The sequence below is a fragment of the Bombus affinis genome, chromosome 15 (genome assembly GCF_024516045.1).
Source record: "Bombus affinis isolate iyBomAffi1 chromosome 15, iyBomAffi1.2, whole genome shotgun sequence".
Classification (NCBI taxonomy): Eukaryota; Metazoa; Arthropoda; class Insecta; order Hymenoptera; family Apidae; genus Bombus; species Bombus affinis.
Window position 1 is genome coordinate 1,067,865 of NC_066358.1, and position 17,509 is coordinate 1,085,373.

General features: G+C 31.1%; 1 protein-coding gene across 8 annotated transcripts in view; it reads left to right on the plus strand.

Annotated features, from left to right (window-relative positions):
* LOC126925022 (octopamine receptor beta-2R-like) overlaps positions 1–17,509 on the plus strand; it is a 543,796-nt gene that overhangs the window by 467,495 nt on the left and 58,792 nt on the right. For 7 of the 8 annotated variants that reach the window (XM_050740130.1, XM_050740128.1, XM_050740133.1 and 4 more), the window contains one exon: positions 8,625–8,665. The exons of the other annotated variant lie outside the window; for it this stretch is intronic. The gene's annotated coding sequence lies outside the window, so the exon portion shown is untranslated. The remainder of the gene's footprint in view (positions 1–8,624; positions 8,666–17,509) is intronic. 8 annotated transcript variants of the gene reach the window in all.

Sequence of the window (17,509 nt, forward strand, 5' to 3'; positions counted from 1 at the left end):
ATCAACGTCTGAGAACAAGTGCCAAGAAAGCAACGTACATATGTAGAATATAAGACAAAAGAGTATGATTTAGTGTACGAAAATTCATGTTGCAGATGTTTTTAAGTTCGTTGAAATAAATTTTCGTCATCTCTAATTATATTTAACTATAAAACAAGAAGAAAAGGTCTCAACGTCATTAAAAAATGCACGTAAGACATAATATTGTCAGAAGTATCCGTAACAAAATTTCACAGACTCGTTTTAAGTAGATACTTTCAGGAAAAGAAAAGTTTCAGCCATTTTAATATATATGCAAAAAGATAAAACATATAATATTTTTATATATATATATATATATATATATATATATATATATATATAACAATGTTATCAGAAATATTTAATGAGAATTCCCAACATCATTAAAAATATCTACTCATAAAAAGGGAAGAACTTTTGTCATCATCATTTATGCTCAGAACGAAAGAGAAGAAGAAATTCTCGAGCTAAAATATTCACGAGAAAGAAAGAATTTCAGCTATCGTCATTTATATTTACCTCGCGAGAAGAAGAGGAAAACTAATTTCTGCTCCTTCCTTACTAGAAATATGAACAAACCAAGGAAATTGTTAACATTGTTAAAAATATACAGAATATAAGAACTCTGGCATTTCAAAAATATTAATAAAAAAGACAGGAAATCTTTGCTGTCAAAAATAAATATAACAAAATTTATTTATTATCCGAAATATTCACAAAATTCCCCAAAAAAAGAGAAAGAAAAATTCCTTTTTAAAAGTATTGACAAAACCTGTCAAAAATATTCATAAACCAAGGAAAAACGCCAGGATCATGGAACACATTTTCTACAAGGTGAAAACTGAGAGAAAACAAAATAATTTTAATCAACGTCTCGAAGAAGAAGTTGCTGTCCTATGCGAATGCAACTCGAGGGAGAATCGAATTCGCGGCGTTGCATTAAACTTCGCGAAACTTCCGTCTTTGATGCAATCAAACGTCCTAGCTGAATAAATAAAATATCAGCTTCTTTTCGCGAAAAGCGCGTATGCATTCCTTTTCTTCTTTTGAAGTTGGTCGAAGTGAATCCAATAGCGGCGCGGCCACTCAGGAAAATTACCTCTTTCGCCTACTCGCTTCTGCTGAAAAGTCAACAAACTTGCACAATCCTGTTGCTTTGGAACGAAGCGGATTAATCCAACGTAATGAAGTTCGTTACCGGCTCGTGTTGATTAACGAGTCGCATGCGAAAATATGGAAAAACGTCATCGAGAGAAACGTAAGCTTGTGTTTCTATGATCGTGGAAGGATAAAATCGAGTTAGCGGTGCCGGGAATTATTTGTGATTTTATTTGATATCTGCTACGTTAGAATATACAGTCGATTAAAGTTTCATACTAGTACCTTTTTTATATCTTTTTTATATCTTTATATTACTACTTTCTAATTATATAACTAATTTATAGATACAATAATTAATCATGAAAGATATTAAAGTTTTCCTCTCTTCACAATTCGTTTGTTCATATATAGCCTCTTAATATCAAAGATAGAATTAATTTCACAATATCAAATAAATATCTTTTATTAATTATCTAAGCGCAATAAAAGTCCCAGAAATGATTGATTATAAACATATCAGATGTATTTCCTAAGAGAAAATTATTTTTCTAACGTTGACTAACTTTGATTGAAGAGGATTAGTCGCAGAACGTCAACGGAGGTTTAATTGAAAAATATGACGTCCTTTCTACAGCTTGCAATGATTGGTAATTGAAATCTCGAGAAACTAAATATATTTCCAACCAATGTAACTGAAACGGTAATGGATTAAACGAAAGGAGCAATGGGAAAATCTGTGATAGATATGTCTATAAGGTATATCTCGAAGAAGGGTATGCTTTAAGAAAAATACAGTAATTTGATATTTTGGAAAATATATAGCAATATTTTATCAATTATGTACCTAGTATTTCTGATACACAGATTCTCAATAGTAACTTCTTAATTGGACTTTTATAACATTCTTTTGCTCTTTATTATTAAAATCTATTGTTTATTATTAATTATTAACGAAACTTCGTTCAATGTGTACTGAATATTACTACCATCATTATGAAATTTTATTATATATTTTCTTATGGAAAATTGTAGGTGAAGAATTCAAATAAAGAATGGAGATTTGATATATCGAAATATATACATAGTGAAATTTTATTAATTTGTATTCTTCTTAATATTTTGCAATCAATTATGATGTATTCTTTTGCTTTTTATTGTTGGAACCTTGTTCGGCGTACACGTACGTTGGACATTACCATCATTGTTATGAAATTTTATTTTATACTTTTGTACAAATTAGCGAGGGAAGACTTAAATAGAAAGTAATGACTTTGACACTTCTTTGTTTGGAATAGTGCGAAATGTTCCATTCTTTATTGTTGAAATATCGTTCGATTGGACATTATTTTTATCATAAAATCTTATTCTATATTATTTTTGTCATAAAGTTTTATTTTATACACCAACTTATAGTTTTAGAGCATTTAAAATTCCTCTAAAATGAATCGAAACTTTTGCTTCTCATTCTAATTACTTATATCTAAAGATACTCCTTTACCACCTTCCTAAATTTGTATATTATCAAGGAACATTATTTCATCTATAAATATGAAAAAAGCACTCTTTATAATTTTTATAAAGAAGATATTAAACGATTTGTATAAATAGATAATAAACAATTTCTTGTGTAAAGAAAATATTCAATATTTTCGAATTAAATGTTATTTATGTTAAAATCAAGTAACAGATCAAATCCATTTCATTCGGAGTTAATAAATTGTTAGCAAAATTAGCAAAAAATACCTATTAAGAATAGGAATGAAATTAAAAATGCTATTAAAACTAAAATAAATATATCGAACTAGCTACACACGTAAACAATCATCTACTGCTCAAATAATGATGAACAATAATCTGTGAAATAAACTTTTGTGTTAAATTTCTTATTTCTTGTACCATCAGTAATAAATTCGCGAGGAATTCTTTAAAACAAGAAAGGAGATAGACCTTGAACCACATCAGCACGTAACAATTTCGTTGATCAACGCAGAAACATGAATGTTTATCGGGGTTACTGATTGTTAGAAATGTATGGCACGACGAGAAGGAACTTTTACGTTTGTTTATCACAGACATCGTCTAATGACGAGCATCGAGCGAATAGTAGTTGAAAAAGTTTTACTGTTCCGAGTTCATAAGTTTTCCAATCAGCGAAACGTTTCGACTGACGACAGTCGTTCCCAAACAGCTGCATTCGAGTAGAGTCGCGCTAAAAATTGATAGATTTCAACTTGATCGTCGCAAGTTTGTCGTTGATTGTAATCGGAAGATTCGCAAGTGAAACAGTGTATCTAACAGTTTCGTAAACAGTTTCAACATTTATTTGCTTCTCTATTTTAGAATCTCTAATTTTGAGTGTTGGAAACGTCGATATTTGAAATTTGCGTGAATTACATTGCTCTTTTCATTTTGGTCGTAAAACATTCTAAAGATCGCAGCTTTGCTATTTCTGGTTTCTTTTTTTCTGCAAATTTTCGCTATCGAAATTTCCAAATCCTAGCTTTTCAAACTGTAAATACTTTAACTCTCGAAATTTCCAATCTCTGAATTTTTCAACGCTTAAAATCTCCGCACTTTTAACCTTTCAAGCTTCGAATTTTTCAACTCTTGAAAATTTAAGATTTTCACATTGCGATTTCCAGATAAGCTATTACGATAGAAACGAGTTTCAATTCTAAGTTTTCCAAATAGCAAAATTTACGTTCGCAGGCTGAACTAGGCTGAACAGCTGCTTTGCACGCGAAAGCATGAGAGGCAGAATTTGCTAGCAGTTTAAGAATTGGCATATCATTTGAAAGCTTCCTCTGCCTTGTCTGTGGATACGGCTGATCGAAGGTCAATGTCGCAATCACACGTTGCAGCAAGCTGTATTATTTGCGGAAACTCTGGGACATTCTAAAAGTGAGTGTCGTGGTAATCTTCAATTACGAAATTGTCGATTGCATCGGCCGAGAAAATAGACAACACCCAGCTCTTCCACGAATTTTCATTTCTACTCAACTCTCGAGTCCAATTGGCTTGTGTAATAAACGTTAGCTTACCAGAGGGAGAGGGAGAAAGAAAGAGAGAGAGAGAGAGAGAGAGAGAGAGAGAGAGAGAGAGAGAGAGAGAGAGAGAGAGAGAGAGAGAGAGAGAGAGAGAGAGAGAGAGAGAGAGAGAGAGAGAGAGAGAACACTTTTACTCCTCATTTAATACCCATTTATTTTAATTGGGGAACGTACTACCGATCAAAAATTTGGAATGATTTTCGCAATTTTGGCTATGCCAAATCTCCTACTAATGTTCTCAGAACTTCCAAACTATCCTTTTTTCAAAAGAATTCTCTAAGATAGCAGAATTCTAAGCTTCTTTAAATTCTTGACTTTTATGATATATATAGTAATTCCAAACATTGATAATATATGTATGTTTAGATACTTTATTATTGTTTAGTTAAATATTCCTTTAACAAAGAGGATGGTCCACTTAAATTGAATGAAATATTTTTATAATGCTGAAAGACAAATACAAATTTCATATAATATAACATATAAATTATATTACAAAACTGAATTAAAATATTTTGAAATGAAATATTTTGCATTTACATTTTAGGCAAAAATACTTTTTGAAGGATAAAAGAAGGCACGGTATATAAAAGAACATTCAGTTTTGTTTGGACACATTATATTAATTATTATAAAATATTAATATTATAAAATATTATTATAAAAAAATGGCTCACTTCTTATCGTTTAACGTCCATTGTCTTTCTATGTCTATTAAGTTTTAATAATTAAGATATAAATACATAAAATATTAAACATATATGTATATATAGTTAATAATAATTAATTAGTTTGTGATTATTTTAAACTAATCAGTGCAAAAACTAATTACACAATAAAATACATAAAAATTTAAAAAATGAATCAGTTAAGCATTGACGAAGTTAAATTTAAATACTGATATGACATCAGATTAGTATAATGTTGATTGTTATTACACCTTAAATTATGTCATACTTGTAGTAGAGTAACGAAAGATATATTTTTACAATGAAATCTTACGAAGTATTATGAAAACCTGAGAATGCATTTGCCAATGTATGTTCCATGTACACATTCTTCTTTCCTACTAGTGACATTTTATCACAATTTTTTAGTCTGCTTTTCACTTCTTATTATTCATACATATGTACATATTTTTCTTCATTACCTCACATCACTCCGTCGGATTTTCCACTAAAGATACAATAATTATTCACCATCCCACGTGCTGGAATTTTTCCTCGCTCGTCATTGTTTCAACAAAGTCAGATTCTCATCATAATTCCACGTAAAACGCGCTTTATTCACGTAACGTGACGTGATTAAGTAACTTGCCCGGCAGAACTTTGTAAACCAGCGGGCGAAGAATTAATCGAAGTCTAATTAACCGTTTATTCCCAACTCATTTAACACGAAACCGTAATGGTGACTTTTTCCCATGTACCAATGGGCGAACCAGCGCCACTTTCTGCCTCGCGATCGTTAATTTCGGTCTCAGGAAGATTTAATTGCCGGCCACCGAAGTTCTGGCCCGTTCCCATGGAGCCTTGCGTCACGAAACCGCACAAATTGAAAGATTCCTATTTTGTCGAGCAAAGGTTTTCTTCCAAATTGAAATTCCGAAATGTTATAGATGGAAGATGTGAAAATGTTAAAGAATTAAATATTTGAGTATAACTAAAGTGCACATTTTTATGCATTTGTGGGAAATTTGAAGTAAATTGCGTACAATGAAGAAAATGAAACAAGATGAAGAAAATCAAGAGAAATGCGTAGAATGTACATAGTATGTAAAAATATATAGAACATTTAACATGTTTGCTTATAGTATTATAATATAATACGATTGTGTTATTATAATATAACACATGATTATTTATAATACTAGTAGACAATTATTATATGTCCATAATATGACGAGAAAAATACAGTCTAGAATTAATTCTTTAGTTTATTATATTCGCAAAGATATAAATTTGAATAAACATCCAAAGTCTAGTTATGTAACATATAAAATATTTGAAATATCTCAAATTTCTAATTAACCAAGTTCAAAAATAAATATCATATGTGATAGAAAAAATTCTTAGTTGCAAGCGATATATAAAATTATTCGCAAACAGGTGAAAATTGATGATTAATGCGCACAATTCTAACATCACAGGATCACATAAGGAATACAGTAAACTATATTAAAGAAACAAACATATACACTCCAAAATGTAACCCATTTAAAACCAATATCACCGACAATGAGCTCGTACTTGATGCGACATGAAATACAGGATAAGACGAAGAAGGAAAAATTAAATATTTTATATGTTATAAGTAAAATAATGTCCGAAAATCTTTGGCTTTCTTACTAATTAAATGATACTTTTTAGTTTTGATCTTATGTTAATTATTACTAAAAAGTAGAAAATTGAAAAAAATTGGGAAAAATTAAAATAATATAGATATTAAACTAATCATTATTAAACATTAGCTATTTTATTGTCGCCATTTGGGAATTTTAAGCACAAAACATAAACTTCATGTCAACAATCATAAAATCTAAACAAGAATATTCTTAGATATAAAAGATATATGCGGTTGGATATACAATATTCTGGAAATATGTCTTCACTCTCTAAGATACAATTAAACTTTATAAAATTATGTCAGAAATCAAAGAAAGTTTGCAATTTGTGAATTTAAAATAATTTACTGTTATGTATTAAATGATTCAGGTCAAAAAAATAAAAAAAAAAATATAAAAATAGGAAAATGTTTTTGTAATTTTTATGTAGTTATGTTTATTATGTGTTCCATGTATCTGATGCTACAAATTTATAAGACATATCTGCACTTTTAATTCAGGTTTTTCGGACAAATCCTTGATCGTGCACAATTTTTTAGAATCGAAATTGTTTATGCATGATCTTGTAATTATATAAACGTTATAAACAACATATTATACTTACGTTTAGAAGTATACATTTATATTCCATAGTAATTCGTAGTTATATTCGATTAAGTGGAATCACAAATTCATTTGCGAAAATAAGAAAACATCTTCTTGGAATTAAGATATAAACTGTTACAATATGCATAACATAAGACAACATATAGTACATAAACATATATGTATATGTACATATGTATATATTATTTTTCCTATCGGTAATTTATCTTCGAAATCTCAAATCATTCTGTTTTTGCTTTTCAATCATCACATCCTCGCTATTGCAGCAACGCGCTGACTTACACAAACTCAATTCAATTACTTTCAATAATCGATAATTGAATATGCCAATAAATTAATAACAAACAATATTATGTAACTATTCTGTTTTTAAAAATTATATTTATTCTTATATTTGTCTTCATTTTGTTACTTTCTGATTTGTTCAAAAAATAAATCTACAAATTAGTACGAAAAAATACAAATCAAAATAATAATTAAAAAAACGTAACGTGAGGGATTTATAAGTAAATATTTGTCTTCAATTTCTTAATTCCTGCTTGTTTCGTGATTGTTATTACTAACCAAATTTTTTAAAATAAATCCTTAATTATTCTAAGACCTAGAAAACTACAATTCTTAATAAATGTAATTTATCTTCATCTTAACTATATTTGTTTACACAGAAACATGACATGGTTATAATTTTTCCGTGCACTGAATGTTATTTGCTTGGCCTCGACAACACATGCGGAATCACTGATCTATGGATAGATAAATTACAGCGCGACGTGCGGCATTAATTAAGCGTAACTTAACAAGTGTACTGTGTCACTGCCAAGAGACCATATGACTGGTTCATTGTCACGGTTCAAGGTGCTGATCGTTGCATCACTTATCGGATGGAAATCACGTTCTATGTGAATATTTTTTTGTCTATATTTGGCAAATCAGTACCTGAATCTTTGTTTTCCATCATACGGTTATTTCTAGAAGGCAGTCGATATTATTTGAGAGTGAATACGTCTTTGGTGTAAAATTAAGGACCTCCCTTATGAATTTGATATGTTCTCAATTTTTTAATTTGTTTTTAAGTAACTTCCAAATTTTGTACTATCTTAATGCTTCAGTTTCAGCTAGTTTAATCTTAATTTCCTGTGGGATTTTAAATTTCTTTCTCTCTAATTGTATGTTCCATTTTTATGTTTTTGATGACCTAAATTCTCTTATTTCCGATTAAGCACTTTGCCAGATCATACTTTAATCTTAATTTCTCTTTTACATAATTTAACTAAAATTAATAAAATATCGTAATTGCTAAAATTTGTGAAACAGAACAATCTTCTTAAAAATTTTAAAACTCGACTTATGATTTTAACTGAATAACCTATACATATAATAATTCATGCAACTGCAAACTATTAGAGAAAAATATATTGAACTTTACATAATTTTCTCAGTTTCCTATTTCTCAATATTTTAGTATTATAATTTTCTAAGTTTTTAATGTTTCATATTTTTATTTTTAGGATTCACTCTGGGATTTCATTATAAACTCACAGCGTTGAATGTAAGTTGATTTTGATAATTCTGAATATTTTCCTACTTTTCCGTTTATTATTTACATAATTATGAAATTCTATTTCTTCATTTATCTAAACATTTAACTTTCTATTTTTTGTAATTCTGTTACTTTTTGAACTTTTACTTATCAATTCGATAAATTTACAATTTTTTATCTTTGTTTTTTTATTTTTTCATAAAATATATCTTAATTTCATCTAACATGTGACTTATTTGTGTTTTCAACATCGTGATCTCTTCTAACTTTCTAAGTTTCGCCCTTTCTAAACTTCCTGATCTGAATCATCCCGTTAATTTCTCAACCTAACCACTTTCTTACTTCCGTAAGACCAACAAACATCCGCCATAAATTAAGGAACCAACACTATAAAGAAGTAACTCTAACTTCCAATTCCTCGAACCACATCCCTCCTTCACTATTTTCTGTGTATCCGTACTATCCTATCTTTAAACTTTAGATTAATGCAGTCTTTTCTCAATTTAAAGGTATTAGGATGTTTTCTTTATCAAAATTTCTTTTTAAATTTAGCGAAGATTTAAATATTTTCATTTTCTATCTTTATTTCTAAAGAGTGACAAGTCGCCTGTTTTTAGTTCCACGATTTTGAAACTGAATTTGGTGCCAAATAATACTTATGATGAGACATCAATCACCACTAATTTTCAGGTTGAGCTGACAATTAGTTTCTGAGATATAGTTGGTCAAAAAATGTGAAGATTCATTAACTTAGATCATACGCTTGGATGTACGAATTTTGAGGTCAGTTTAATAACTTTAGAAATTGTTGGCAGTAGTTTTGCCAACAATTAAGAACGAATTTCTTTTCTAAACAGGAAGGGTATTACAGTCAATTCTCACAGATAATTTTTAGTAATTATGATATTGTGTTACTATAGCATGAGATGTAACCTCAAAATGAAGGTACTTCATTTTAATATATATCTTAGTATCTTTAGTAGATATAGAATACTTTGTGAGTTTAATTTGTTGTGTAGATACAATGTATAACGTCTTTCTAGACTTCGATTTTGCTCTATTAAGAAACTGGGACTAGAAAATTGGTATAATTGGTCAAGCGTGCGTTGACCAATGAACATTATTAAATTTCGATATTGCTTCTTTAACTGTAGATATTTTTAAGTCTCTGTAGTATAGTTTCATTGATTACGTATCAAGGAGCATTACTGGCAAACCTCAATGCTTTTGGCTGAGATTGCCAGACGAACTCAATGTTAAAATTGCTGACTGTGTTCTACAATTGAGTCCCATAGATTCATACACATTTTAGAGTGACTTTATATAAGATGAGATGCTTTCTAAGGATCACTTTGAACGCTTACGTAGGGGCCATAGAACTGTCTCACTCTTCCTTTCAAGAAGGTGCTTTTTGTCTTGATGTGCTATTTCCAAGTGAATCTTCTTTGTAGTGGCATTCCCAGGTACTTTATCGCGTATTTAACAGGGATTTCTGTGTTATTCAATGTTAGCGGTAGATACGCGTGTTTACATAAGGAGAAAGTAATATACGTAAATTTGGTTCCATTTGATGCGCTATTTATGGGACCACTTCTCGATATTGTTTAGATGCTTTTTGAAGAGCTGTAGAAGGTACTTAGGGATTTTCATGAACTTTACTATATACTTTATATAGCTTCTTTTCATCGTCTCCATTATCATATATCTTTATTTGTTACCAATACATGTGGCTGTGATAGTGTTGGTTATAGTGGGTAAGTTTGCCCTATAGATGTAGAAGTATAAGAGTGGTCCAAGGACACTGTCCTGTGATACACCAGTGTCAATAGGGAAGTCTTAAATTGTCTATTGTTTAACCCTTTGAGTGCTGTGGGCGCATATATGTGTCTGGCGAAAGCTATCGGTGTGGACTAAGGACATATATATGCGTTTTCTATAAGTGCCCGGCATGGACTAAGAACGCATGTATGGGTTTTTTAATTTTTATTCATCAATACATGATTAAATAGTAAGGCAACAAGGCAACATCTTTTTGAGCTTGTATAATAATCCAGCCTTGTTATACCTTGTCGAACAATTGTTTATTGTTCAGAAATACTGCTGCATAATATTCTTTCTTCTCCAATTTCCGACGGAATATTAGGTGTAATTCGATGTACTTATTCTGTTGTTGAATGTCATTTCCAAATTCCGAACTGATGGTGAGTCATCATTGCCTCTTCTAGTAGAGTATGTAAGCGTTTGTTTAACATTTCTGCAAGAAGCTTAGATAGAATTGGCAATAGGTTAATTGATTAGTATGATTCCATTTCCTTGAAGTACAGATTTTCTTGGTCTGTGGATGCGTGTGATAATTGACAGTTCGCGTAAGAACGGATAATATCCAATACGAAGAATAGTATTAAATATGCATGTAACAAGTAACCCTTTCTTTGGTAACTCTTTGATCATTTCATCACTTACCAAATCGTGTCCTGAAACCTTCTTCCGATTTAGGTTTTTGTCAATGGTTGCTTTGATTTCTTAGAGGAAAAATAGTTTAATAGAAGAGAAGAAAAAGTTTAATAGAAGAAAATGGCGATTGGAAATATGTAAATGTTTTGGTTTCACGAGAAATGGATTTGGAAGGAAATGGTTTGGATACAGTAGCTAGGTAGAAAGCGAATAAATTGTTCTTGTCTGTGGGACTCATTGAGTCTCTTGGCAACTCTTCAAAGAGAGTAATTTGCATCAGGTGTAGAAGACAGATTCTCCGAGCATCTTTGAAAACAATCATTTTTTAAATTTTGGAGAAATTTTTTGAGTTTTCTGATTGTGCTGTTCTATTTCTACTTGTCTTCAGGATATCTACTATTTTTCCATAACTTCCGTAATTTTCGTAACTTCAACTTTTTTCTTCATAACGTCTGGGTACTCATGTCAGATTACATATTCTGGTTTAGGAGTAGAAGAAGGGATCTCAACATTGCAGCAACTATATCTTCGTTCGGTTTTAAAGATACTAATGCTATTATTGAAACGTTAGGTCTTCACATTAATGTGATATATAAAAAGTTCAACGTTATCGAAATTCCGTAAAGTAAAACTAATCGGTTGGAGTTCTATACTGAGCTAATCCGTTAGCGTAATCCCTAGTCTGTTGAAGTTTCCTGTAGTTTGCACATTAGTTGTATGAATATCGTTAGTACCATCATGTAAAAGTGTACTGTTTATATTTCCTAGAGCTACCTGTGAGTAGAAAGCAAAAGGAGAGACAAAATCTGAGATTTAAGTTGTATTTGATTTCGACTTTAAAGAACATTTTTCTGTGAAATTATTTGTGCGCTGGGCAGCCTTAGCAATTTACCAAATTGTCACTTCCGCAACGAATGCGTTTTGCAGGAGTATCTCCTGGTTTTGTGTATTCAGTTTTCGGGTGTATGGTTGTGCATTTTACACAGAGAAATTGATGATTATAGTATCTCTGAATATACCTATATCTTTAACACCACTGAATTATTTTTATGCGGTGATTCGATATTAACCATGGAGTTCATAAGTCGGTCAATGTCATAATCAGTTTCGTTATTTGGCTCCTGCTTCAGATCTATAAAAAACAAGGACAAAGTATTTTGTGTAATTCTCTTTTTTATATTACTAGTATCGGTTGCTTCGAATTTATGCCACAGTAATTCTTCCTTTAATTCTTTCACGTTTGCTGAATGTTGCAAGTTGAGTAAAGCTGCACGAAAGGATCTCCCCTGTTTTAGTTAAAACGTGTAAAAGTTTGCATTCTGCATTTTTAGAAGTCCTGTTATTTTTCGGCATGGATCAGAGTTGACTGGTATTATCTTGACCTGGTCATTATTTATGCTCTACTTGAAATCGTCTTTGTTGATGACATTTTCTAGAGTTTACATCATCGTTTGTACGTCAATGACGCCATTAAAATAGATTAGAGGAGCTAAAATTTCTTTCTATGGTGGTCTTTCGATCTGATGTGTCTAATAATGCAAATTTATTGGGAATTGTTATCGCATCTATTGCAGGATCATCTCTGGGCCCTCCATACCTTCCTGTGCGTTAAGGACCTCTTTTTGTTTAGTCTTAAACAGTTCTTTAATTCAATCATCTTTGTACTACGGAGGTGGCATGCCGCTTGTCTGAAAGATTGGGGAATGTCTTGATTGTTTAAGTCATTTTCGTATAAAGCCATCTTCGAGCCAGGTATGACCGATTAAAGAGAAAAATCGCTACATCTCATCGAGTAACTCAATGCAATACCTATTAGGTCATCCCATAAGTTCGTGCCGACTTTTGTGTATACATTTCATGTGTCGATTTATAAACATACGGCGATAAGGGACCAATGCACTTGAAAAATGGGAAGAAGTTGTATAATGAGAGGGGGATTATATCTTTTCATGAAACTGAAAGGTATGTAAACAATCTTAACATATATAACTGCTCAGAAAACGGCACGAACTTATGGGATAACCTAATAGTTCAATTTTCGATTCTCAGTACAGTTACAGTTGTCCTTATCTAATGGTAATATACATATATTCGCTATTTATAAACTCGCAGAGCACATGTCTGTATACTACAGTAACTAGATCACGACCAACAACGAGTTTAAGCTTATATTTTCAAAATTTGCAACGGCAGATTCACTGTAGCAATCCATATGTCAAAAAATGTTCTAATTTTCATAATACTTTCATTTAATTATTTGTAAAGTAAAAATTTATAAAGTAAATTTTGTATTCAATATTAGTATAATATTATTAATAATATTAATATTAATAAGTAATATCTATTACTTTAATAATAATTTATTTTATTGAATAATAATTGTTTTATTATAGTGGAAGTTATCAGCACATTTTCATGCTTGCCGATATGGTTAAAACCGATAAGAATTAATCGGAGAGTACATATTACTGCACATACAGAAGTGGTATGAGAACTGTTAGCTGTTATAGTTACATCGCGTATAAGTCATGACAGTTGTCCATCTATTTCTAAGGATCAGAACCAGGAAAAAATATCGTTGTAGTAGGTGTCTTTTAAATATATTGTGAGAAAGTACAAAATGCAATTTTATTATGGAATTGTTAGATGCGTGGCGTCTAATCGCCAAGCGAATTGTCCACAGAATGTCGTAGAATTCTTTTTTGCTCCACTCGTTACCTCTCCGAACCTTCTCTTGTTGGGAAGATTCGCTGTCACCACCCAGTCCGCTGTAAAGACCGGTGCTCGCACCGTGGGTCAAGATATGCGTTTCCGCCATAGACGTACAAAAATAGAGCGCGTGAGCGAGCTAAGAAAATAATATAGAAATAAAAAGAAAACGCTGCACAGAGGCCACTTGTGTTCCTGTCTAACAACGCGCCCGCATTCGTATACTAAGTATGTTAGTGTAACAACGATCAATGAGCGGCGTGTGTATGTCTTCTCATTAAACAAGGATAGAAAAGGTACCTCTATGCAGTGTTCTCTTTCTATTCCCATATCGCGTTCATCTATATGGTAACATATGCTTGTGTGCTCTATCTTTACATGTATTTCTATGGTTTCGGCGACAATCAACAAACGACATACACATTGCAACGTATACAATAGTACAATGTATTCATATTTCCTATAATATCGTTCAACATATTGAATCGGCCATTGTGAATTTTGAAAATCTAAATTCAAATGCGCTGTTAGCAGTTGGAAAAATCTCTGGGAACAATGTTTTAAATAATCAGACTGACATAAGAATCTGTACATCATATGTATGAGCATTAATGAATTTTAAAACTAATTCAACTTGAAAATTTGTGGTGCCTGATATCTCGCTATAAGGTATCCTTTGGTATAAAATTTAGTTGCAAAATGGTGAAAGCAGAAACGGGCGAAAACTCCTCACATTTTTAGGTCAAATTCAAATATTTAAATTCTTCCCCCTTACTTCTAAATTCAACGATGATTCAAATATTTGAATTTTTCGTAATTTGAAATTCAGTGGCCATTCATAAATTTCCATTCTTAATTTTTACTTCTAAATTCTGAGATGAGTAAAAAAATTACTTTTTTTAACTTCATCTTTAAAGCGACAATTTCAACATTTTCGCCATTCAATCGTATCTCCTAATCTAGAACTACTTCAAATTTCAAACATTGTTTTGTTCTTATTTAGTTCCTGATACAAATATTCTCTTTCTCCAACTTTCGAATTCTATATCTATTTGAATATTTTCATTTCTCGGTTCCAAAGTTATTATCAATTCAATTCCTCATTTAAAAGGAGTATAAAACTCTGGAGGCCTAAAAAAATAGTAATTTTTTTCACCTACAAGTATTTGCTAAAGGATCAAGATTTTTATAAGAAACTTTAAAGAGTATTTTAATTCTGTGCTCATATACTTTTTCGTACATAAAATTACAACATGACGGAGTGGTGCAACGTTAACTGGTTCTATATCTAGCGGTACTTTGTTTACGTATAACCAGCGGCAAATGTGGATTGCAAAAAATAAAAGATCTTTGTGCAAGCTTATACAAAAATATATTATTTTCAATGAAACGTACGATCTTTCTAATTTTGAAAAATAAGGAAATGGCGGTTTGATAAAGATAAAATTTTATTTTTTGCTGAAAAAAGTTAGCTTTAAACATTTATAAAAATTCAACAGATTAAGATATCAAACAAATCTTACGCTGCGTTATAGATAATGTAACGCAAAATAATGCGTAAAAATGTCAAGTTAATCGAATTAAGGGTTTCAGAGATCTACTGGGTGCAAAGTCGAGAAATATAGTTGTGAGAAAAATGCGTTTAAAGTTTCAAGTTAATCTTTCTCTAAAATAAAACAATACACTCGCATTCAGTGTTGTAATCTCGCCATTTTTTAGAATTTGAAAATACCGTTTTACAACAGTATTCCATACATATCAAGCTTCGAGAAAAAAATCTAAAAAAAGAAATTTCAGCTTTTGAAGCAGACGTGATTGCGCCCCCTCTTAATAACGCTGAAAGATTTAACTAGTATTTGTCCAAATCTAGCGATTTAGATGACTCGAATTTTTTCATTTTTCATCCTCACATATTTTCAGATTCAACGATGATTCAAATATTTTTGTCCTTGATCCCTATAATTTAAATTTAGCGACGAACATATCCTTCATCCAAATTTCGACTTTCAAAATTCGTATATCTTCTGCATTCAACTTTCTCTTTAAATCCAATGGCAATTCAATGTCTAACTTTATTTCCAGACTCAACAATAGATCAAATAATTTTTCCGTTCTCGATATTCAAATTTAATGAAGATTTAAATTGTCTTCCTCCTTGAAACTTGTTTCTAAATTCACCAAAGCTTTGTATATTTCATTCCTTCACTCTTATTTCTAAATTCAACGACGACTCGAATATTTTCCTCGTTCAGCGTCTCGAAGTTGTGGAATAAAGTGTCCATGTTTCACGAGCGACACTTCCGCCACCGCATTTCCCCTTGAAAATATCGCGAACGGACTCTGGCGAGTTCTATCGTCGAAGAATAATATCGCAGCACGAGTGTCCATGACAAACTTCATATCTGCCGGATGTCCCGCGTTCACCGGTCGCAAGTAAGTTGGACGTGTAGCTCGAATGGCGGAAAAAGGCCGAAATATTGGTCCATCAGTCTACATGTAATAAGTATATCTGAAGCTAAGTTATGGACAACTGTCTTCTTTTTCTTATTGTCCATAAATGCATGATTCAATATATTTCTTTTTGGAAAAATTCTTGAAACTTTAAGAAATATCTTATAGAAATGCTGTAGAACTTTGTGCAAACGCAAACGTAATGTAATGAACATACGGTGGTTCGAAAAAGAATTCGTACATTTGCCACAGGAAACTCTTATGTCTATATTGTGCATGTTACATAAAATATATTGAAATTGTATTAACATTGTAATGAAATGCGATTGCAATGATTATGGTGGCAAAATTTAAACCCAATCTGATGATATACAAAAAATTCAAGATATTTACTGTAAACTTATATTTAGTAAAAACTTAGTAGATATATAGTATGAATAGTCATCAACTTTAAGCATGTAATATTAGAAATGGTCCCATTAAACACTGATATCATTGGACGACTGCCTGTTTTGGCACTTCTGCGATCTTTGCAAAACAAGTATGGATTAAATATCTTGCAACTTGTGTATACATTTTCAGAATCGCTAACATTTTTACTAGTTACACTAATGATGAACAACAAATTGAGAGTCATTACAACACTAATAAAATTAAAAAATATTTTGCATAACACATTTATTATGTTCATAAAAAGTATATAACTTTTGCAAGCAATTGTATGTATGCAATCAATTTTTCATATTGAGAGTAAATTCGATGTATATTGTTGAAAATGACAACGTGAGTTCATGCTCGCCCTCCACATGCGGATGCGTTAGTTACAAAAAACAGTAACTAGAAGATTGCCCTAGATGTAACCGATAGACTCGATCGATAGTTTTTAGGTGCTCCTTTGTTTTTTTTCCCCCTTCTAGTCCATGTAAGCGTGTGCAATAAAGGTTTTTCGGCTCAGAACGGTGTGATAGATTTATCCGTGCAATATTGTAATAACTATTGTGATCCTACCTCTAAATATAGAAATAACAACATATATATATATTTTTATTTATTATATATACTATCAATATCTACCAATATCTATATATGATTGCTTGAGATAAGATCAAAGATGAAAAGGTAGATAAAAATTCTGTATTTGAAGTACGTATATTTTATATATTTGCTTTAATTTGGAAGCGTCCAATCATTTTCTTTTTGATCTTCTAATGAGCTTCCCAGTCTCTTTGAAACGACAAA